Genomic DNA, 23,789 nt, shown 5'->3' on the forward strand with positions numbered 1-23,789 from the left:
CCCTCCCCCACCCTCCTCAGTTTCCCTCAGACAATGTTGAAACATGCGAGCGATCGATGAACGGATCTTGATTTCGGAGACCGTGAAAAATCAACATTGTAATGGGGGTGGGGGAGGGGTGGGGGAGGGGTGGGGGGAAGGGGGACATCGCTGCCGAAGCAACAAGGACGCGGTGCTCAACTAGTACCATGAAATCCACACATGGAAAAACGGTAGGGTCGACCACATCTGACCTACGTTCAGTTCACCGCCTGCGGCAATGTAATTTTTGTTTACAATTTTTGCCTCACTAGTACAAACCTATCGTTTTCTAATCAGAATAATTAACAATTAGACCGGTAGCCCGCAAGGCCTACGGGTCAATAGCCCATTCGGCCCCGTGGCCCTTGAGGGCGAAGGGTCTAATAGTTTTACTATCATCCAACTAGTCGGACAGAAAATGCAAAATAAAGTTAGCAAATGTAAGTTGAAGAAAACGAAAGAAAGCGTCACGCTTTTCGCTAGCGTAGCCATTTAAAATGCAGGATTTCCATTAGTCCACTAGTTGGGTTATACTAAAGTACTGAATATTGAAAGTGCATTTCGTAATGAGCTATCTCTGAAATTTGAACCCAATATAAGAAATAATCTCTGAGCAATGATGCTTTGAAAATTCGGACCATTAGCGCCTTTTGCTCGCCAAGAATTTATCAAAGTTAAAAGGCTTATAAAACTTGGAGATTTAACTAAGTTTAACTCATTCTTTTACCTTTTGAAGTCAATTTGTAAATGGCTTGATGTTTAAAGGGAGAGTATAACTGTAGCGTGCATGTTCTAGCCGTTGCGAATGTCACCCTTTATAAGCCAATCGGAAGCGACGTTATAATTCGTGCGGGGAATTTACACGTACACGTGAAAATTTCGCTCATCCCTTAGCTCATTAGTGATTGTTGAATCGAGAAGTTTTTTACACGCAAGTGTAAATTCCCGGCACGAATTATAACGTCGCTTCGGATTGACTTATAACAGTTACAATCGTTATGGCGAGAACTTGCGCAATACCGTGATACTCTCTCCTTGAATAATGAAACAAAATATGAACAATGACGTCAGCCAAGATTTCCTTCTAACCTTTGACAAAAACGAGAATTCAAAGGGTGATGAAATCGAACAGAGACCAATGATAGCAGCTGGTGTTTGGTAGGATCCGAGTTTTCTCGAAAAGATAACGATAAAAATGAAACAGGAAAAAAAAATTCTAAAGCTGCGGAGACTTGTCAGAGAAAAAAGAAATGTTTTGTTTAATTTTCGTAGGTGAACATTTTCATCAAAGATTTTAATCCAACAGCACCAGTCGATTAGATAGTTTGAAATGATAGACAGGCTATGTTTATGTTAGCACTACCGGTATATGTTTCTTTTTTTTTTCTTTTGTGTGTAACCTTTAACTTGATTTTAGGAGAGAGAAGACGATAGCTTCTTTCAAATTAAATTCCCTGGAAGGCAACAGGCTGGGTTGTTGTCGTGACAGCTGTCAATTTAAATTGGAGGAAGAGCACTGACTGAATCAAACTGTTAGTACAGACCACTACCAAGCTGGATTTAATGATTCACAAATCTTGCTCATGTATATGACAGTACTTTCAAACGAAAAGTAGAACTAATTACTGTGAAAAAGAAGTTGAACTGAACCCGGAAATGATCAACATGTCAGCCTTGATGCCAATATTACCCTTCTCATTTGCTTCCAAAGAGACCCCCGAAAGCACTTCGATAATCCGAGATAACTACTAGTTTAGAACCGATTTACAACGTTAAGAACATTTTGTTCAAGGGACAACTAGGCTATGTCACACACATGTGCAGTAAAACTGTCTAGTGACAACATTTTTAAGATTGAAACTAATGCGATAGGACTTTTACAAAAGAATAATGTAAGAGTGGAATTCTATAATAAACTTGAATGTACATAGCTGAGATGGAAGAACGTTGGGAACATTTTGGTACTGAAATGTTGGATGTTGTGTTTTCTTTGCGGTAACTTGTGGTGGTTCCAGTTGTGATAATTCGTGACTAGGGCATGACGTATTACAAAGAAACGTGAAGCAATTTTGTTCGTTGAAAGTTTCGAAATTTTACGACTGCTGGCTTTCACCTGTAAATGATTAAGAAAAATATTTATCCAGCTCCGTGGTGAATTCTAAATCCATAAAAATCCCCAGTGGTGAGGAAATTGGACTTCTGCAGAGCTACGGTCTATAAAGAATGACGGACTCTGTAAACACAGCTAAGGCGAGAAGTGCCATTGAACACACTATTGAGTGTTAATGGAAAATTGACTTGAAATTCGCCGAGGGATATGAAAAACACTATTCATAACGACGAATTCAAACAATTTTATATTGATATATTATTCATGTAAAGCAAAGTTCATTGGTATTGGGTTAAATATGTTTTTATTTCCTTTCGAAAAAACAGAAAACAACGGATGTGCCCAACAGTTAAAAGAAAATTTATGCGAGATAAAATGTAGAATGAAAAAATATTTGACCAAGGTGCAAACGATCCCTGAACCCAAAGAGACCTAATTATCGTTTTAAATAAACAATGTCAGGTCGGGTGAGCTTCTTTTCGATAATCATCTTCTACCTTCTTGTCAATAACCACATCTTGTGCCGGGTGAATTAGTAAAACGGTGTGATGTCAGATACAAAATTGTGGAGCCTTGACTTGTCAGTGGAACTTTCCCTCGGTATATATTGGTTACATAAAATGAAAACGAAGATTAAATAATAGAAGAATGTATTTGTAAACGCCATCGAATGGTTCAGATGAGGCTCTTAATGATTATTTTCCAATGGGATTGTTCAGTTTCGATATATTTTAACACAAAAATGACCGATGCGAACCACTTTCGAACCGGGAAAACATACATTATGAATATCATTACTTGCTCAAAAGATAAGGGTAAATACATCTTTGCTTATTCGGTTATTCAAAGGTATTCTTGCCCTGGCAAATTGCATATTACAATTCAGTCAACTTCCATAATCTTTATATTCGTATGTAAGATATGCATTTGATCTTTAAATCATTTGTTACGCACACTACATATAAGCCCAAACTCTAACCAAAAGTGAAACTCACCTCAACTGATCCGATACTTAATATTCCTTTGCGCAAAATATCTCTCTTGCCTTTACCAGTTTTCAAGGGATAAACTTGCAATCTTCACCAGCAATTTTTACACTAGAATTAAAAATGAAGAAATTGTAACACTTTAAATTCGTTGCACAAGATGAAGCCCAATAGAATTCTGTTGAAGACCCATATGGGCTTACCTAAAAAGGCTGCCATTCGGGACTTAATGAGCGAACTTCATCTTGCTTCGATAAGAAAAACAAGCTTTCCGGGTTTGATTCTTTCATCGCGCAACAACGAGCAAAACTTAAATTGTTAATTTTCGTTTACAGATGCAAATTGGATAATCATTTACAAGAAGTATACCCGGCCGAGAAACCACAGATTTGACGCTTACAGAGGAAGCACTATCAGGCCCCCGAGCTACAAAGTAACTGGAGGTCATAAATATTAATGACGAAAAACGTCGGCTTTTACGAAGTAAACATAACACTTATGTTTAATGGAATTGTCTTGTAAATTCTGAGAAAGAAAAAGATAAAAATGTGTTCTCTGACGTGATACTATGAAGAGCGTCTGTCTCAGTGGAAACTTAAAAAAAGTGGCAGACATTGAATTCAGGATAGAGGGTGTCTAAATCGCAATTGGGTCGAACGCCGATTCGAATTCATACTAAGCTAAAATGCCGAAACTAGAGTTTAAAAAATAAGATAAAACGTAACAATTTTATTTTTCCAAAATCCCATTGGTTTTATAGACAGAGAGAAATACTTAAAAGATTTTTTTTGGTAAACTCTTCAAGTTTAAGTTGTAACAAAATCATTTGGGTGACATTAAAAAGCCCAAATTCAGTCAAATATCCGGAAAAAATGCAAATTTTGAGACACTCAAAAGCCATATGTTATATTCTACCATAGTTATGATTCTACGCAATAACTAACTGCCACACAATTTACTTTTCTTGTAATTCGTCCAACCGAAACCACATGTATAATTTAACACACAAAATCGCAATTTTAATCTCTTTAACATGGAGAAAGCCCTCGTCATACACCTGTACGTAATAAGGGGTACTTACTAAAAAGCCTTGTTGCGATGATATTAGAATTTATTTGAATATTTGATATTTCTACTATCTCCAAGTGGAGTGTTTTGAACTTCGCTGGCATGTCTATCGATTGTCAACGGTCCATGGGTGTCGCACACCAATGATAATGAAGGTTTCCAGGCTAATGCACCCGCGGTCACTTAAAAATACTATAGCTTGCAAACTCTACCATCGACAAAATAGAATTATTAACATTTAATAACGTTCACGGTTTAAAGCTTGGCTATGAACGATCTGAGTAACCCAGCTACAACCAGCAAGCCTGCATGAAATATGCACAGAACTGTGCCGAAAATGAAAGCTCGATTGCCTTAATTTGCGGCGCAGGTGACAGTCATTCAATGATAATATGTCAAACTAAAATTCCGAATTTTCAACATGCGGCTTGCAATAAAATTACATTTAAAAATGGACGCTCGCCTAAAATCGTCTGTAACGTATTTTGGCTCATCCAGTTTTGTCATAAATTAACTTCGACATTCGAGAATTAACTGAAAGGCTTTGGGGTTTTAACTCCGTGAATTATGACGAAAAGTTATAACAATGGTCTTAAACCTGCATGCAAAAAAGAGATAATCAATTGCTTCCGTAATGTCTTTGTTAATAGCTTCAACAGGTACGACAAAATTATATAACAAATATGCTACAGGCTTTTCTTCAGTGCAATAATCCCTTTGTTATATGGGCGCCAGAAGTTATTTCTTAACCACGTGCATTTACTATTAATAAGCGAAAACTACGATTCATTTGAAGCCAAGATGCTTTCTTCAAAACAAAGTTACATACACGGCGAAAATTAAAAAACGTGGACCCGAAAACCATCTCTCTGAAAAAATGTTAAAAGTATGAGACGAGTTTCTTTGTGCCACAAGACAGAAACCTTTTGAGGTAATTTGGTCGCTACGTCACGCTTTTTCGATGCGTAACCTAATAAACGTGATAATCCTCCTTTAAAAAAACAAAAAGATGTAAAGGCGGTTTGCAACCAATCTCTAGAGATACAGGCGACAATTCTGCTATGCACAATTGGCTGGCGGAAGAACAAAAGGAGCTAATGAGAGAACTTTTGTTTTCGTCAACCAACATGGCGGCGATGACGTAACGTGGAAACTACCTATTAATCGATGCAGGAGCTCATTGCACTTGAACGGCGTTTTTACAGACCGAGACGACTAGGAGTATTTCTACTTTCCTCTGGATGGGATGCTAGTCCATCGCAGGGCTACCCCCAGCATTAAGTTTCCCGGTATCCATTTATACACCTGGGTGGAGAGAGGCACCGTGAGAGTAAAGTGTCTTGCCCAAGAACACAACACAATGTCCCCAGCCAGGACTTGAACCCGGACCACTCGATCCGGAGTCGAGCACAGTAACGATGAGGCCACCGCGCCTCCCATACTTTGAGAATGATTTTTCCCGTGAAACCAGACCTTTCCAGCTAAACACAAGCCTTGCATGAGAAACTATTGCCCGTGGGATTGAGAATGGTCACTCTTGCAGCTTGATCGGTGAACACGACGTTACATAGACCCAGTAGTGTTGAGTTTGTACGAATGGACTTCTCATCGCTGATAACTCGTTGGGCGAACACGGAAAAAACATGTTAATCTCATTGCACGAGTTGAACATACGGCTTTTCCGGAAACATTTAACTAGGTTCATGTGACAATTGTCCCGTTCTACCGGTGACTTGGGGATACTCGGAAAAAAATCCGAGTGCTCCATCGGAGGAGTCGATTAATCTTCGACCTTCCGATGACTAGTTCGGATGCTCGACCATTGTGCTACAGGAGACTCGTGGGGTTCATATGACAATTCTCTGGCCATTCTGCTAGGAGCTAAATAGTCAAAATAGAGCGCATTCGCGATTGTACTCCAAGAGATGTATGATGTTAACCCCGCGGTGAATGAAATGAACAGACGTGTTCTTTCTGCGGTGATTCCGCGGAATACTCGGAAAAAATCCGAGTGACTCTTTGCAGGAGTCGATTAACCTACGACTTTTCGATGACTAGTTCGGATGCTCTACCACTGAACTACTTTACATTACGGTTTGGAGCTTTGGCTTCCAAACTAGTTTCAGTTGACATACTTCCTATGAGTCCTCGAAGGGTGAGTATCCGAACTAACAAGATCATAGGTTTGACTCCTTTTATCGGAACTCGGACATTTTCGGAAATTTCCCGAGTCATGATCGGCTAAAAATTCCCCACCGGCACCTCCTTATTGATAATTGCGAAAATGCTCTTTTAAACCTCTTCGCCAACATTCTCGGGAGGGGCAATGTTCTCTTCGCGACTAAACGTACCAACAGATGTAGGATCACCGTGGAGCTGGGCATTGCGGCAAGTACGTCAACAAAAATTGTAGTAAATATTTGTTGACCTTTACGATTATTCAATTTAAGACTGTGCTTTAACTTGCACCAAATCGAATTTTTCTCCCGGGATATAATAAAACGATAAATACAAAGAACCCAAACATTTCAATTTAAAAGAGCGTAGTCTTTCAACAAAAATCCACATTACACAAAATTCAACAATTGAAATCGGAAGGCTAAGCTCTGGTCATCAATTATATCAAGTATGATTTTAGGGTGTTTAAGGAAAATCTTTAGTTACTCACGAGTGTAAATCTCGAAAAGGATTATGTGGAATTCTTTTACTGAGTAAATTATCGTTGCATCAAAAAAAAGATTATTCTGAGCAAAAACGGCCTTATCCAGGCAATTTGCCATAAACTTGAAAAACGTCGGACCGACTTTTTTCAAGATTACCCAAATGCAATCCGTTTCAATCTTGTTAATTTGTGTCCATCCATTCGTCTCTTTCGTTTTACTGTATTTCTTTTATGTTGTTCAACAGTCTTAAGTGGTTATTGCAATGTTTCAGTCTACTTTTTGGGCATTTTGGTTGACATAGCCCCTTTATTACAAACCCTATGTAAAAAGGTAACTTTAAGGCGCGTTCAGTGAAAGACAGAAAGATGGAACAGAAAACTGAGATACAAATTGGAAAGGTTCCTATAACTTTGATCCGTTACGCGGGAATACATAAGCATAAGTCAAAACTTGTTGGCAACAGAACAGAAGAATTACAAGAGAAAAACACTGGCCTGCCTAATATTGTTATTGCGCATACGTTCTGCGCATCGAGTTTCCTATTGGTGATGCTCACCAATACAGGGATATTTTTGCGCGGTTTAAAATTATGCAGAGAAAGTAGATCGATCTTAGTAAGTATTATTGGTATCCAAAAAGAACATTGGGGGTAACCAAGCATTTTTGAGAGATAATTCTAAGCTTCAATTTGAGAAAGAACGCCATACACTGCTTTGTATTTTGAAGCTTTTTTACAAATATTATTCATCAATTATCTTTGAAAAATGCGTGGTTACCCCCAATTTCCTTTTTGGATTTCAATAACACTTGTTAAGATCTACATTGCTGCATAACCATAAACCGAGGCAAAAATACCTTTGAATTAGAAGCACCGTCCTTAATATCAACGATTGCGACCTCCACTGAAACGTTACTCAAAATATCCTTTACATGATTATCTCAAGTTATTCGCGGCTATTCCATCTCGTTGACGATGTATACAATGTATGGTATTTGTGCAACTCGGTTTCTACAAAGAAACACTATTATGGTCGTCCAAATGTTTCAATATTCGCTAAATTCTATTCGCTGTCGCTAAATTCCATTCGCTGTCGCTAAAACTCATTCGCTGTCGCTAAGACTCATTCGCTGTCGCTAAATTTCATTCGCTATCGCTAAATTTGCATTCGCTAGCGCTAAATTTCATTCGCTGTCGCTAAATTTCATTCGCTGTCGCTAAAAATTAACCGCTTCACTGCGTGCAGACAATGACAAAACACGTACGAACAGCAAGACAGAAGTTAAGAACCTTCGGGTAGTCATCTTTGAACAGGCCGTAATACCCGGACGGCCTGGAAACGAATTGTGTGAGGGTCGGCCTTGGAGGTTTCTAACAGTATTTTACAACAGCGAAGTTGATGTAGTAGTGACGAATACTGTTAAATGTCAGCAAATATTATGTTTTTATTTTAGCAAATGCAAATTAAGTTAATTCAGTGCTAACGAAGGAACATTTGCAACAGCGAATAAGTTTTAGCCATAGCTATTGAGTTTTAGCGACAGCAAATGAGTTTTTGCGACAGCGAATGCGGTTTAGCGACAGCGAATAGAATTTAGCGAATATTGAAACATTTGGACGACCATACACTATTGTGCTTTTTTTCTCTTCTTCTTTGTTTACCACCCCGCAAATCCGTTGATTTGGAGTGTTGTTCCTCCAGTTTAAGTAATTTCCGAAACTTCTCCGCCATTACGTAACGGCGTCTATTCACGGTTGTCACATGACGTCACGGACGCCATGTTGATGTTCCTAAACAAAGAAAAGGAGGCCAAATTGGTGCCCCGACCACACCACCGGGAATAGAACCTAATAAGAAAAAACTGAGGATACCTAAACTTCCAGACAGGATTCCAGCAAGAATAAAAGCTAAGATTAGCTATCTCCGCAATTAATTCTCGAATCTCTCGGTTAGGTTAGGTCTATTTAGGTTGGTTCTAGTCTAGTTAGGTCTAGGTAGGGTTAGGGTAGGTCTCGGTTAGGTTAGGTTAGGTTTCGGTTAGGTCTCGGATCCTGGCTCGAATCCTGGCTCGGATCCTGGCTTTATTCTTAGTTTATCTCTGTTTTCGTTGAAAAACATGGCTGTTGATCTCGTGAATGAAAAACACCAATACTTCGAGAGACATTTGGCATAAAAACCAATCAAAAGACGAGTAAAAGAAGCACAGCTTGGAATACAAAACAAAATTAAAAACAACGAATTGAGTAAAGATACAAGATATAATTTTTAAAAAAATTAATAAACATCTTAAGAGGATAGTTTCAGAGCAGTGATAGCTATTAAGAAGTTTTGTGAGTGCGAATTCCCTGGCTATCAAATGATTTTGCGGATAATGAACATTTTCGCGAACACAATTATTCACTCAACAAGAAAAACCAAGGTCAGGAAAATTGACCTTCGAAGGCAGAAAAGCTGTTATTACATTCAGCTAATTTAAAACGTTTTTGCATTAATCCTTTAACAAGTTTGACTATTTATCCTAATAGCTTTTGGGATCGGTAGCGCATTAAGATTAAACTCCACTGCTCATATTTAATTCGGTTCTAGAAACTACAACAAGTACACTGAAACAGGTGTTGTGTCGACTGCATTAAAAATGAGATGTTCTTGGAAAATGTTATCTTCGCATTAGTTTACATAGGAACATTTCCAAAATTAAAGAGCGAAAAAGTTATCACTATAAAGTTTTGGTTAATCCAGGACTAATTTAACAACATGAAAGGATAAAATCCGCTACCAAAAACAGTGACAAGCCTCACGCGAGTCGAAAAAAACATTTCAAGGTGTAAATCTCCGCAGACCTGCGATATACTATACGTAGGCGTTAAAAACGTACACATTGAAAATATGAACTAACGTTTTATACCTTTCATACAAGAAGAACAAATGACAAACTTGAAAGTAAATGTTCTATAAGTTTCTCTACATTTCCAGCTTAAAATTCTTCGAAAAAAATTGCAAGTTTCAATTTCACATCAACTGAAATTGTAGGCACTGTGTGCCTTATGTATGACTAGTTTAAACAGTGACACAGAGAAATTGTTGTCAACTAGAGCTGAGCATTCGATATTAAGCGTTTCACGATACTTTGGCGAAATCACCGTAGTTAATTTTACAAGCGGGTTGTACCCTGCTTGGCAGCTTAGCTATAACGATTAATCTAAACAGCTTCGTGGAAAAAACAAGATGAAAAACTCACTTACCTTACGATAACAAGTTATGAAAAGGAAAGATCACAAAACGCTTAAGGCTAAACGCTGAGGAAAAACTTGTTCTGAGCAAATCAACCTTCGTATGCACATTTGACAATATATTCTTTGAATCATGAATTGTTATCTGTCGAACCAAAGGCGGAGAGGTAAAAAATTCATGAAAGTTAATAGCTATGAAAAAATTAATAATATTGAGAACGAAAAAACAGCAGATGATTCACAACTGGGCTTAATTATGCGAGATATCTATCTTGAGAAGCTTAGTGGATGAAACGATCTTCTTAATGACAATTCTAAGGAGGAAAACGTCTTTCACTTCAAAGAACATCAAAATTTATCTTATTCTGCCACTTAACAATCATTGTATAAATCAACTCCAGTACTGATACAGGATCGCCTCGTCTCGTCGAAATTAATTTTTACTTACCACTAATAGTCCGACGAGAACTGAAGTATTTGCTTTTAAGCAAATTTATGGAAATGTTGGAGGCAATTTTGATCGGAGGAAAATAAAATCAGCGGGCTATTTACCGGAAAATACTGCACGCTGAGGCTTCTGCAATCCCAAATATTAACAATAGCTATTCTGTTTACCGAGATCTAGGTCTGCTGGAAGCAGTAAGCGTTCAATTGAACGCGAAAACAATATTTTCTATTCTTGTTTTTGATATCATTAATTGGTTTTCTTCCCATAAGAGAAGCAAACGGCCATTTCCGAATCGCTTTTTCTCTGTTTCGAAACTAAAAGAGTGAGTTTCGTTTCGGTGGATGAATGACGTCGAAAGAGTGGCTGGCTTGTACATACTGTAACCCACGGGTTTCGATGGTTAATGGAGTCGATGTGATTTTATCATTCACTTAGTATGTGCCGCGTGTTTTTTCCTTCAACTTTATGGCTCTCGATCTTGTGCTAATGCCATAAACGATTTAACAGGGGATCAAAGAAAGGTCCCGTGACTTTCACTAGGGCGTGAGTAAACAAGGTAATTAAGATAAAGGTAATAGATATGCAGCAGGAAAGTACATCATATAATCTCAAATGAAGTGCTCTAGTCCATGGTCCGCTAAATTGGCTGATAACAGAGCGCCTGGTATCCAAGATAACAGCTCCTTGTGGGTTTGATTGCTTCAGCTGTTAGACCAAGTGCAGCGCAATAGGCCATTTCCGAGTTCAAGTCTGCCTCCTCTTCAAGTTCGAAGTTTTTGTAATGGTAATTAGTTCTACTTTACATATGAATGAAAACTAATTTTCATAACAAAAACTTCGCACTTAGACTCGCTTTAAAAAGGAGGCAGACTTGAACTCGGAAATGGCCTATCGCTTCGTCAAGGGCTATAGTGTCCCGATCGAGGCTTCTTTACAGCTTTTCTAGTTGCTTCTTTTATAACCACGATGATCACTTTCAATTGGAATAACATAAACGAAGTTCAAATATATGAAAAGTTTTAGACATTCTCTATCGCACATTCAAACGCAAAAGCACGGAAGTTCACACGTGGACTGCGAACAAAAGCACATTGAAATACGCACGCGCAGTTGAGTATCCCAAGATGGCGGAGGAAGTCCGCCCTCGGAGGCATGGAACGAGTATTTTTCACCTTGCGTTTGCCTTACACGACTTACACCCGCGGTTCACAAGTGTGAAATGCAAACGCAAGAAAATGAAAAATTTTCCATTTCTTGCGTCTGCATTTGCGTCGTACCTGTGAACCAGGCATTAGTGATTGGTTTAAAAATCTCGCGCCAGTTTATCAACCAAATGAAACGGAAAACCATTCGCGACTTGCACGCGCGATTTTTCCCGCGCTTTGAGCAAGTTACATGAAATTGCTACGAATTTTGATTGGTTTATTGCGCTGTTTGCACCTGCTGTGATTGGTCGAAGTAATTACTTTGATATTTGTTTTACGACACTCAATTGAAAACTGCACTAAAACGAAATTACAAGAGATAAGCTCCCAGATGGAGAACGTCAAAATGGAGCAAGCAAAAGAACGGCTCTGCTAGCAGGGTTGGATTATTCCCGCTTAGAGACGACAAAAAAATTTAACAAAAAACGAAATTGAATTTGGCAGTGGTATAAACAATCATTTTCATCGAGTTTAAAACAAAATGCCTGTCTTTAATTTTTTTAACGCTGGATTATTATCATCATTCTTTGCGGCGCAAGAAAATGCAGAATCAAAGTCTTTAAAAACAGACAGAAAAGAAAATGTTATCAGCCATTTTATTTGGTGTCAAAAACACAATCTAAGGCTTGTTTGTTTGTTATTTGTTAAAGCAGGTTGAAGTTTTGGCAGCTATTCAGCTGATGTGGACCTGCTATACCCACCCACTCATATACACACAGAGGACAGCCACAACACCGTAAACTTCATCTCCTACTCTTCTCGAATAGTGTGTGGGTTCTTTAACGTCCCGCAGGGAACTAATGAACATGGAAGTTATTTGTGAGACGGGACCTCCAGCTTATCGTCCTTATCCGAGAAGACTTGAAAGTCTAACCATTTGGTATTCAATGAAGTGGATAGAAAAGCCATCTGGAAGAGCAGGATAAGAGTTAAGACTCGGTAAAGTCCGGTAAATTCCGTAAACCATCGGAAAAGTCCGATTCAAACCTATGGATTTTCACGGTATTCAACTCGATTCAACTTACCCTGCTTAGAAATATGCGACCCTGGTGATCTTAGCTCGACGCAGAAAATGTGTGAAAATTATACGAGTCAATTTTTTTTCGGAAAACATACTTTTTATATCACGTTTCATAAACTAAGATAATGGCAAGGTTTTAAATCTTGAAACAATGTACGTCGTTCATTTAAACATCCAGATGGAACATATGGCCCCTGTAAAGCATGTCATAAGTTCTTTCTACGCACGCCTTGTCCGTACACAGCTAACTGAAAACAATCTATGATTTGCTTGCAGTGGTGAGAACACTCGCTAAAAAATAAGGAAATTGACAAGTTGTTTTCTTGCTCTCCTACTGAATCTCGTACTAGTAGCTAAAATATGCGTGGGCATGTTGAGAAAACCATTCGAATAGCCCACTTTTGATATATTAAAATCAGTCCTTGACAAAAGGCATCATCCCGAGGCTCTATTGAGACTGAATTTTTATATAGCGAAAGTGGGCTATTGACAATCAAGAAACTATGGCGCCGTGCCGGTAAATAAATCTACCTAAAATTTTGCCGGCATTAACTGAGCTGACATAGTGAATCGACACTAAATCGTCAAAGGCTTTTCCAAAAGGTGAATAGAATAATAGGGAGTACCGAATGATCCCTTCAAATGTTCAAGTGCTCGCAAAATTTGGCCGTTGCTCGATTTGCTCGCAAATTTTAGACGAGTGCTCGCTCGTTCTCGCAAAATTGGCGCAATTGCTCGCATGCTTGAATTCTCGTTGAAGTTTGCTCGATTGCTCGAAAGTTCGTAAATATGTTTTTCGTCGATGTTTTGGTACAGAAATAATGCTACGCTACATCGCTTTACTAAATTCAGCCGCCTCTCATATGCCAAATCGGCCGGGAGCGATTAGAGGTGGCTGCATTCGCAGGTTAAAGCTCTGTGTTGTTGATTGATACCTGGCGAATAACACTGCGCAGCCATGCCGCGGCATACATTATCCGATAAAATAATAGAACAATCCTCTGTTGTTTTGGGGTTAACCGACTCCGGGAACTTCCTAAGCTTTCCCACAAAAAACTAGATGTATTCACAACATAACCGACAGGGTTTCGGCAACTGTCTCTATCGGTGTCGTGTAAACAAAACGTGTAAACGCATCGAAAACGATGCGGTTACAAATGAAAAGGCGTTCGTGCAAACGCTGCCTTAGACAAATAGACGCACTTAAATAAAAGGCAGCGTAGCGGAAAATTTACCCAGTAGCTCCAAGTAGAACTCCAAGTGCCCGCTGTTCGCAAGACAAATTCAGTCACTGCTCGTGGTCGCAAAATGAAACACAGTGCTCGCATGTTCGCAAATACCATTCGTTACCCCTAAAGCCTGATTTCCATATGATCTGTAGCGGTCTGCGACCATCGGAAGCTGTCTGCGTCGGTCAGGAGGCACAGGAGGCAAATGTTTCCATTTAAGAAGGTAGGGTTACCCTTGAAGGAGGGTAACCCTAGCACTCAGGCGAACAACAGCGTGTTACCGATAGGATACAGATCATCTCAGACAAATGGTTCCATTAACAATTGTCTTAGTAGGAAGCGTCGAAATGGTCGGGAAAGTAGAACTAGATTCAACTTTCCTGATCATCCAGACCGTGTGCCGCAGATCGCCGCAGACGCCGGGACAGATGTTTCCAATGTTTGCGACGTGGCGCAGACCTACCAGCGATCGTGTCGCAGACCGATCGCAGACCGTTGCAGATCATATGGAAACCAGGCTTCATAATGAAGAACTGAAAATTTACAGTGCTGGCGGGCAATTTAGGAAGACTGTGGCCTTTCTTTACTTTAACACCTTGTTAATGTGCCTTTAATTGACCGACACTATTTTTATTCAATATCCAAGACAGGTTAAAAGACAGTAGCCCAAGGCGATGTACAAGTAGTTACAGCTCGCGAATGTTCACATTATTTTCAGTGCATAAAATGAACGAGGCAGAATGGTCAGCGAGGAGCCTTTTTTAAAGTTAAAAATTTGTTGAAGCGGATTTCTATTAGACAACTTATTCACGAGATATATAAGCACTTGACTGCTTTTTAGTATTGATGTTCAATTGGCTGTAATTTTTCAAAGAAATGGATAAATGTTCCTAAATGTAGAGAAAAAGATCTCAAAACGTCTACAGCAAAGTTCAAAGTTCAAAGTTCAAAGTTCGGCTTCCAAAACGATCTGCACGAGACGTCCACGCAATTGGTTGGAATCAAACCGGACTCCACTTTGAATGATTACCTCTCACTCATTTTCGTCTCTTCTTCGGAGTTACACAGCGTTAAAGGTGTGAAACAAGTCATACGCGACGTCTGCATGATCAGACATCTGCAAGAAAACCTAGAACGTGTTTGTAAGCAAGTTAACGAAAAAATGGAACACAAGACTGTCACAAAAGTGTAGCGTGCTTTTTTAGAAGTTGAGAGGTTCTCCATTTCATTCCCATTCACTTTCAAAAGCACTAATAGGTTTCTGTGCAATGTTTATTCGATATTCATGCGCGAACAAGCTTCTGACTTTAAATGATATTACCCTTATACAAATAAATTCTAGTCCACGCGATTTGAGGCGAGCAACAGAATCGTTTATTGTTTTGTCCATGATCCGGCAAACGGAAATTCAATTTGAATATTTGTTGATACAACTAAAGAAAGACTTAATTAACATCGAACTATATATTCACGAAAGTTTTAGTCCTCAAACTGCCTCAACTATTTAGCTGTGTAAGTGGTTTTTTTTTTTGCACGGAACAACGAATTCGTCTCCCATCGATTGATTTCTTGTGGCATTTTACAGGAAGAATTTCTTTTCAATTTGCGACAACAATCGAGGGAGAAAACAGGATCATTTTCCTTTAATTTTTTTAAGATGACAAATAACTTTGGCAGCCTACGTTTCCTAAAGATCTCAAGCTGACAAAGTTCTGCGTGGGAAGTTTAAAATTGGATTGCCAAGTATTAAAATGAAACAAGGAAGTCGTAGAGAGAAGAGTAGACAATTGTGTGACACGAAACCGTCACACGCGCGTAAATGACAATGGCAATATCCCTATTTCCAATCATTGTGAAAATTCGACATTGACGATATTGCAAAGCAAGTATTGCAAATTACTGCTACACCTTTCCCGACAACTACCTTAAAATATCTATAGGTTAACTTCAGTGGAGAGAATAAAAGTGCCACTTACAATTCAGTGTGAAGGAAGCTGAATATCTTTGTACAAGGCCCCACCGAAATAATGTACAAAATTGCATTCAAAATATAGCCTCGCGTTCACGTACAATCACGACAGATTTAAGATTACCCAGCGACTGTCAAAAACGTCCAACACGAAAATCCGAGAAACGTGATATTTTCAGTTTGTATTTAGTAATTTAAGTAACAAAGTGTGTCTATAAATTCGGCTTTTTTTCAATTTTTTTAGTTGAAATTAAAAACTGTGACACTGAAGGCGTAAATGACCGTTTGAAAAGTTTGTATTTTTATTGAAAATCCGATTGTTCAGGTATTATAGCTTGTTATTTATTTCACTTAGTTTTACTTTATGGATACTAAGCTACAACGATGTTAAAGCCATTAACGTAAAAAGAATAGGACTTTCTTTAGTAATGACAGATGCAAACAGACGAAAGAAAGCACGGAATCTTATCTCACAAACGATAACTTGAAGCAATCATCTGATTCGAATGATGGGAAGTCATGTAACGGTTTGCGAGCGATTTGTGTAAGCTACAATACGAGACACATTTCGTGGGAACACATTTCACGAATGGTCTAGAATCATCGTGTTACAAGATCGCAGCTTATCCCGTTTCCCCCACAATTCAATGTTGTTTGAGAATTTTCCGGGCAACTGCTAGTAGTTTTGAAATCAACATTGAAGGCCGGGAAAACGGGGATGGGTGTTCCAACAAATGTGACGAGTACTGATTGTAGGTCAAGGCGAGAAAAGCATAACCTTCTTATTCAGTAGAGCCGGGTGGGACATTTAAGACACCCGGAGGCGAACAAGTGAAGAAAAATGTTATAGTGAGTTTTGAATTAGACAAAAAAAGTTCAGACCTGGTGGTTAAGATGATTGTCCTCGCGATTCCAAGGGCGAAAATCGTCTTATCGGTAGAGTGAAGATGAGTCTGCTACGACTGAATGCTCCGAGGCATTCACCTGCTTTCTAACAAAAGACCTGTCAGGAGAAACACTTGAATTCAAATTCGCATTATTAACATCAACCATGACAACTGAATCCATTTATTGCGATGTAATGGGCCAAGTTTGCGATCGCAATGGACCTGGCTCCAAACGAAGATCTCAGCTTGTCATTCATCAGTTTGTTTAATACATAATGATAAGACGTCACAATTTCACCTCGCCAGAATGGCTAATAACAGCGCCAACCGTACAAGCCGAAACTAGAGTTGCTTCATGCAGGGCCTCTGTCGATGAACCCGTCGAATGACACGTGAATCGAAAAACCGGCGGACTGGCGCAAGATGTCTATCGATACACTCGACGAATCGAGCAAAAGATAGAATGCTCAAAATCACAGGCAAAAACTGAACTTTCATCCTGTCACCAATTGACCATCGATCATGAAGAACAGCTCTTCAGTCGAGACCATTGTCTATGTTCTAATTTCAGTGCAATTATTTTGTTTTTGAAGTTTGCTCGAGGAAATAAGCTATGAGTGCTTTGACAATTCTAAATTCGAGGTGTACGTACGACACAAATGACAACGGTTGATTCAAAAAACGCTTTGTTTTGGCATTATTTGAAAAAAAAAATTCCAATAACTTAACTCCAATCATTGTTAAAGCTACGCCGAAGGCAATAGTTCGTTACATATTCACGGCATTTAGCAATGTCTTACAGGAAGTATCCATTACACTTTGTTTTAGACGCTATGCTTAACAGCAATATTACGCACTGAATTATCTCGCTGCGGAAAAAAAGCTCCTATTTTTACGAGGAAAATTCTCCCTTGCCTGACACTCGCATCGCTGAGTAAACGAAACTGAAAACTTTGCTTAAGGGTTTTTGAAAGTGCATTCTATGAAAGTCTTGTTATGACAGGTCAATCCCGCTGACGCAAACACAGACAGTTTCTCAATTACCACGTACTATGAGAAAAGGACCAAAGTTTGTCCGAATACATACTCTTTCAGGGAAAATGTCCACAGACTTCATCGGAAATAAGGGTAATAGATTTCTGTATTAAATGCGAGTATTCATGAAACATTCGTGAAGATCTCAAAAATGGCTGGTTTACATGTGACGTCATGGTGCATGGCCATGTTAGTTGGCAAGAACAATAATCTCTCCGCTGGGAACTAAACGAAACGTTCACGAGACTTTCCACTGGAAACTAAACTTCATTATTATACAAATTCTGTGAAAAGAAATTGCATTGCAATAACAACCAACGTGCCGGCCTCGTGACGAGGGTAAAAACCAAGATTGATTTGCATTCAGGTTTCAAGACAAGCTCGCCTAATGGTTTAGTGCGGTTTTCAATTGAGTGTCGTAAAACAAATGTCAAAGTAATGACTTTGACCAATCACAGCAGGTGAAAACAGCGCAACGAACCAATCCAAATTCGAAGCGATTCCATGTAACTTGCTTGCTTGTGGTTTTGGGTTTCCTTTTCATTGGTTGATTAACTGGCTCGAGATTTTTAAGCGTAGCAATTCCAACCGGGTAATTACTTTCGACAGCCATTTGAAAACTTCTCTAACAAGCAAGTCTGCCAAAGCGTGTTCTAAAAGATCAAAGCGAAAGCAGTTTAGTCTGGTCGCAAATAGCAGTTGGTAATGGTCGAATTAACACGAGCGAGTATCGGCCACGACGACATACGAATTAACACCCGACTGGGAGGTCTAATCTATTCGTCAAGACGATGCCCTTCACCCGTTGCCAACCAATTAGTCTATCAAGACTTACTTATGTTAATTCGTCTGTCTAGAGCCAGGGGCTCTCATAAAGTGTGGTGTTGTTGAATGGCTAAAGCACAGACATCTTAGTTTAAATTTACCATATGCACGCTTAATTCAATCAGATACCGTAAGCCTTCAACATGGGCAAGGATGGGTTGATTCTTCGTGCCGCATATTTTGGAAAATGGAGTCAGGTATGTGTTTGGTATAGTACTAGCAATAATTTATAGTTCATCTTCGCTCTTAGGGATTGTTCACGTAAACGGAGGACGTTCCTTGCACTAGGAAGTTCCCAGACGGCGAGACAATTTTTTCGGTTAAGTGAAGTACACACAGAAAAAAATAGGAACGCAATGTGTGCGCAATGTGTGCGTTGTTGTTGTCATTCGGATTCTAACCATTCACTAATCTGCATAGATATGATAGAATTTGAAAATTCGAACGAAAATCATGGTAAATAAAATACACCTCAAGATCACTAATTTAGCCTCAAATTTTCTATCAAATGGTATCATGAATATTAGGTGCTGCATGTCTACAGTAATTATTTACATAAAACAATTTTGACGACCATGAATTAAGTCTAAAAGGTCACACTTTACCACTGTCAAATATCAATTTTTTTTGTAACTGCAAACCAGAAGAATTCACACAGCAAATACATCTAAATGCGTTTAAGTACATGAATTTAAAAAATTAAATTAAATGCATAAAGGAGGAAGAGGTTTTCAATTAAAGATATTCATAATCAAATTTAATTGTCATTAATAAAGAAGGTTTGCTTGTTTGCTTATCATCCAAAACAATAATCTTCACAATTTTATTCATAATTTAAATCACATTAGAACCTATCTGCAATTATAACCCGTTTATGAGGTGTGGCAGTTTCTTGATATATGGACACCAAAGCCTGTAGCATATTCTCTAAACCTTTAAGCCCTACCATTATTATTCTTACGTTCTTCTCAAAACTACAAACATATGAACAGCAAACCACTAGCACAATAAGTTGAGGCTCATATGATGCCATTAACCAAGCAAGTTGATTGAATTGGAAATTGATTAATCTTCTCTCAACCACGAGCATAGAGTTTTAGGTATTTTCAGGGGGGTTAACTCTACATCCGAAAGCTCAGAAACTTATCTAAAATTCAAATCAATGTGCATCTGTAGACAAAGCATATTTATAATATCAAAATGATACTGTTCGTAATCTACACAAAGTCATTTTGAGGCTTCGGCTACTATTGATTTATCATGAGATTTCTCTGGAGGCGAAGGTCCCTGTTTAAAATTTTTTTCTACTGGCTTATCTCCCAGAGACCTGTGCAAATAGGGGACACTGACCAAATGACCAAAATCAGCTATGGACACACAATTTGCAGCTTTCACCTTGTGAATAGCAGCGCATGCGCAGCGGCCAGCCACATGTCCCTATAACAACTCACTCTTTTCCAGTCCCCACTGTCAGTGGGACTTCGGACTTCGGACTACGGAATTGAAACTGGATCTAGATATTTACCAAGATATTGTAACATTAAAAAAGACCCACTGAAATACTGTGAAGTTAAAGGAAGTCGGCTAAAAATCCTTCGAACAAAGTGTAGGCTACCCGTAGCCTCTTCTTCCATGAGATCGCGTTGCCAGTCGCGTTGCCAGTCTCTTATTATATATTCAACAGAATATCGCGTTCCTGATTGGTCAATGACAAATGTATATATAAAATAGGTTATAGAGAGCTATACGGAAGTTACTATGGAAACAGCTATGAAGTAATTTCGTTGAGTACTGTATATAATAAATAAAAAAATCAGGCGTATGAACTTGCTCGTGTATTTTGTGATTTATGGTCACTCGTGATGTTTCGCACGTTTTCAAACTGCATGAGCCGTACTTTCAAAACATCACTAGTTCACATAAATCATGAATTGCACCCGCGTTCATGTGATTTCATGTGAATGGAATAATTGATTTATTACATTTCAGTTTATATAATCACAAACTCACGAAAACTTTGTTTAAAAAGAACTAATAAAACCCTGTTGCTGATCTCCTGAGAATTGTAACCAAATTTTCAAAAGAGACAAAACTATTTGTGAAGAATGCCATTGGACCTCCCCTTTTAGCTGCTCGGGCCTTCCTCTATCACCTCTCACATGAAAAATAAATGCATGCTAAAAGTTCGACACCTCAACTCATCTAGAAGTTAGCGGGTACAGCTTGCGAACTCAGTCGGAATCGCCTTATGTTTGCAACATTCGGATCTCGGTTTGATTTATCGAATGTGTTCGAGTCACTGCATTTAAAATTCAATGGTGAAAGTGGGATTTGAATCCAGCACGACTCCGTGCAGATCCATCGCCCTAAACAATGGACCAGGGCGACTCCGACTCAATGCCTAATAGGCCAGTTTTGTATTCAAACGGTTGGCTTGGATCGAGCATGAAATGGAGGCTAATGCGGGGGAATCTTTTCACATGCAAATTATTTCCCCCGCAATAGCCTCATTTCATGCTAGATTCAGTCTAACCGTGAGTATGCGAAATTGGCCAATTCCAGTAATCGTTTATAATACCTCCAGCGCTGGAAAACAATTAGCAGGCTGCTGAGAAAACCGCTTGAGTTCAAACACATCTTGCAGAGCCTTTTTTGACATGTGGTTTTCCGCTTCGCTTGGACCAGCAACGTTTCGATTTGTGTGTGTAAGGTGGACTCCGCAAGATTCTACAAAGAGGACAGGAACCTCGTTATCAAACAAGAGACTAATCATAATAATCACTTTATTAAAGTGTTCAACTTTCAACGCCAGGCAAGTGCAGTACTAATCGGGGACAAGAGAAAAACGAGAGGCAAGAGAGCGAATCTCACGTATTACACCCTCTTAGGATGAAAATTATTTGAAATCTGTTATTAGCTCTGTGTCCTATTTCGTGGTTATTTCAAAAACGACAACTCATTGGTGAGCTAGTGCGCTCGGTCCGCGCGGACCGCGCGGTCATGGAAACAAAAAATAAAACGACTTTCGCAGCATGGGCTAAATCTTAAAAATAAATTTCAAATCATTACCAAGGGGCACTGGGATTCGCTCTCTTACCTCATCATACTCCCTTCCCGGGGAGAATGGAAATGAAATCAAAGTTTTTTTTTTAATGAGAGGGGAAAACCGGAGCACCCGAAAAAAATCTCTCGGAGAGGAGAGACGAGAATCAACAAACTCAACTCACATATAACACCGAGTCTGGGAATGAAATCCTGAACACATTGGTGAAAAGCGAGTGTTCTTATTTCTGCGTCTAGCTCACAAAAGATGAACAGAAAAACCTGGAAGCTGCAATTTAGGCAATGCTGGTCCCTTGAATGTCACTACCTCGAGGCCTCAGTGGCTTCTATCGCCGTTTTCTTTCCTTCGACAAAAAACTTTGCTCCCTACTTTCTCCCTCTCAACCCTGCTGTATAAATGGGTACCGATGACATAAAGCTCAGGGGTAACCCTGCGATGAACTAGCATTCCGTCCAGGGAGGGAGGAGAAATAGCAATGCTCTCAGTCGCTTCACGCTACTCTAAACCGGGATAAGCCTAGGCCATAAGAGCTAGTGTGCGACTCACCCACCCCCCACCCTCTCCCAAATGCTATGGTGCCGTTCCCGACCATCCAAGTTGACGTTTTATATCAATTCCAGACTAAACATCACCATGACGAAAACGTTCGAATGTAGCAAACCGTCAACACCCAACACGCATACCCGACACTAGTTAGCAAGAGCATGACTATCTCAAGCAGAGCTGATTCGAAGACAAATTCAACAATTGATTCAAATCCAAATCGCACCACTTACCTTAGATTCGTTACACAATATTGATGCTTTCAGATCGCTTTGCTGCCACACTTTTTCCATTTACAGTGATGTCTGGAGCATGCTGGCCTGGCAACCTAGCGAAGCATAAAACACTTCACAACTCGAACAAATATAAGGAACTCAGTACCGACAGCAGATTACAAAATTGAAACTGAATCATGATCGTGAGGAAGCGACACAGTACAAGTAGCGGTTTGAATAGGGTCACCTGTAAGTGAATGCATTTTGACCTTAAGAAGAGAACAGAGCTCTCCCTCCTTCCAATTGGAACACTGACAAAGGTCGGTCGGCGATGGTAACTAAAGTACGTCGCTACTTAGCTACAATAAACTAAGCCTTTAACAGCAATTGCATATTAAAGTGGCTCAAACCTGTTTTAAAAATTTCAAACGAATGCTTTTCTAGAAGGTCGACTCTTCATTATGGTATCATGTGAAACACCACTTAACGCTAACAAGATGAACTCAGTATTGTGACGCAAAACACAACAAGTCTCCACGTCAACACGAAAGCCAACTAAAAACACCCTACATTTCAAAAACCTCGGTGACCGCCGAATTTTTATCGCTGGAAAGTGATCAACCGGTCAAAACCCCATGCAAAGTTTAACAATTCTATGAACCGAAATCTGAGCCAACCTCAATTTTCCAATGGTGAGAGTAGCTCTGAATTCGCTCAAGAGAATCTTTAAGCTGTCTATAGAGTTTCATCTTGCCCTGTTGATTGCTTTCCAACGACCTTAAACGACTGAGTCACGCCTTTCAAGGCATGCCACGCCAGATATTCTCGGTTTTCACATGACGTCAGGGCCGCCATGTTGGTGCCCCTAGACAAAGAAACGGCAGCCATGTTGGTGCCCCGACCAAATCCTCTGGGAATTTAACTCTATTATTATGCAAATGTTTTCTTTTGTTTTCGTTGAAAAACATGGCAGTTGATCACGTGAGTGAAAACCAACAATTGCAGAGTCCGCGAAAAAGAAAAGACCAAGTCGTATCCAAGCATTTTCTTACCTTCGTAAGCGCCTGCGTCCTTCTTTCAAAATTTTGCTTGTTTCTCTAACCACAGACTTTGCTTTTCGTTTTCTTCTTTCTCTTGGTCGGGCAAACAAGCCTTCGTCAGAATCCTTTTCCCTTGATGAGGATATTTCTAATAGACTCTTCTCGCTCCTTACCAAATTTTCATTAACTTTGTAAGATTCTTCGATTATTCCAGATTCGCCGGTCCCAAAG

At 39.3% G+C, this 23,789-nt stretch overlaps 1 protein-coding gene across 10 annotated transcripts in view; it reads right to left on the bottom strand.

Moving 5' to 3' along the window:
• The window catches only part of LOC138023726 (3',5'-cyclic-AMP phosphodiesterase 4C-like), a 72,391-nt gene extending 48,639 nt beyond the window's left edge, over nt 1-23,752 (bottom strand). For 3 of the 10 annotated variants that reach the window (XM_068870777.1, XM_068870769.1, XM_068870772.1), the window contains exons 1-2: nt 16,832-16,977; nt 3,127-3,228 (exon numbers count right to left, since the gene is read on the bottom strand). The gene's annotated coding sequence lies outside the window, so the exon portion shown is untranslated. Of the gene's footprint in view, nt 1-3,126; nt 3,229-3,320; nt 3,548-10,089; nt 10,230-16,831; nt 16,978-21,274; nt 21,424-22,536; nt 22,697-23,570 lie in introns of those variants that run through there. The other 7 variants (XM_068870775.1, XM_068870776.1, XM_068870773.1 and 4 more) reach the window with 5 other exon arrangements.
• Between the last annotated feature and the right edge of the window lie 37 nt (nt 23,753-23,789).

The sequence above is a fragment of the Montipora capricornis genome, chromosome 11 (genome assembly GCF_036669925.1).
Source record: "Montipora capricornis isolate CH-2021 chromosome 11, ASM3666992v2, whole genome shotgun sequence".
NCBI classification, from domain to species: domain Eukaryota; kingdom Metazoa; phylum Cnidaria; class Anthozoa; order Scleractinia; family Acroporidae; genus Montipora; species Montipora capricornis.